We start from the raw sequence: 1,327 nt of genomic DNA, 5'->3' as shown, positions 1-1,327 counted from the left end.
GAGAGGGAAGATAAGAAAATTCAAGGATCAGTCCAAGGAGTTTATGGTCAGAAAATAGTTCTAGTAGAGAGAAGAGAATGGAAAAGGAAAAGTTATAAAATGTCCTAAGCACTCTAAGCAGTTACAAAAAATATCTTTTTATAAAGATAAGTGAGAAAAAGCAAGATGGAAAAGGTGTGTATGATGCCACCTCATATAGGACAAGGAAAAAAATAAGACCACATACCCATAGTTGCTTGTATTTATATAAACTCTGATAAGATAGTTATTTGTGAGGGAAGTGGAAACATTCCACTGAATTTTTGGGGGGGGGCAGTTTTTGACCGGGGCTGGGTTTGAACCCATCACCTCCAGCATATGGGGCCGGTGCCCTACTCCTTTGGCCACAGGCACCACTCCATTTCACTGAATTTTTTACATATATAGTTGACCCTTGAACAACATAGGTCTGAACTTCTAGGGTCCACTTATTCACAGATTCTCCTCCACCTCTCCCACCCCAAAGACTGGAAGACCAACCCCTTCTCTTCCTCCTTCTCCTCAGCTTATTCAACATCAAGACCTTTATGATGATCTGTTTAATATATTTTCTCTTCCTTATGATTTTCTTAATAACATTTGCTTTTCTCTAGCTTACTTAATTGTACGTACACAGAATATAATACATATAACTTACATGTTAATAAACTGTTTAGGTTATTAAGGCTCTGGTCAACAGTAGGCTCTTTGCAGTTATGTTTTTTGGAGAGTCAAGTTATATGCACATTTTCAATGGTGCAGAGGGTCAGTTCCCCAACCCCTGTGTTCAAGGATCAGCTGTATATGGTTGTGATTTTTGAGCCAAGTGAATAGAATACCTATTTAAAAATAAGTAGCGAAAATAAGAGTTTTGAGTTTTTTAAAGAAAGACAATTTAGGGGTGGCGTCTGCAGCACCAGCCCCATATACCGAGGGTAGTGGGTTCAAACCCAGCCCTGGCCAAACTGCAACAAAAAAATAGCCGGGTGTTGTGGTGGGCGCCTGTAGTCCCAGCTATTGGGGAGGCTGAGGCAAGAGGGTCACCTAGGCCCAGGAGTTGGAGGTTGCTGTGAGTTGTGTGACGCCACGGCACTCTACTGAGGGCAATAAAGTGAGACTCTATCTCTACAAAAAAGAAAAGAAAACAAAAGAAAGAAAGACAATTTAGACAATTTAGCAGAACTTAACATGTTTTCAGTTTGCAAGGGTCCACCATGTATCTGGCACAGTAGATAAAAACAAAACTACGACAAGGCACAACACTGTAAAATTCAAAGCCTTTCCTACAAATTCTCAGAAAAGGGATGAG

This window comes from Otolemur garnettii, unplaced genomic scaffold (assembly GCF_000181295.1).
Source record: "Otolemur garnettii isolate 467f Iridium unplaced genomic scaffold, OtoGar3 scaffold00003, whole genome shotgun sequence".
Classification (NCBI taxonomy): Eukaryota; Metazoa; Chordata; class Mammalia; order Primates; family Galagidae; genus Otolemur; species Otolemur garnettii.
The sequence above is the reverse complement of the archived record's forward strand: the minus strand, read 5'-3'. Positions refer to the sequence as shown.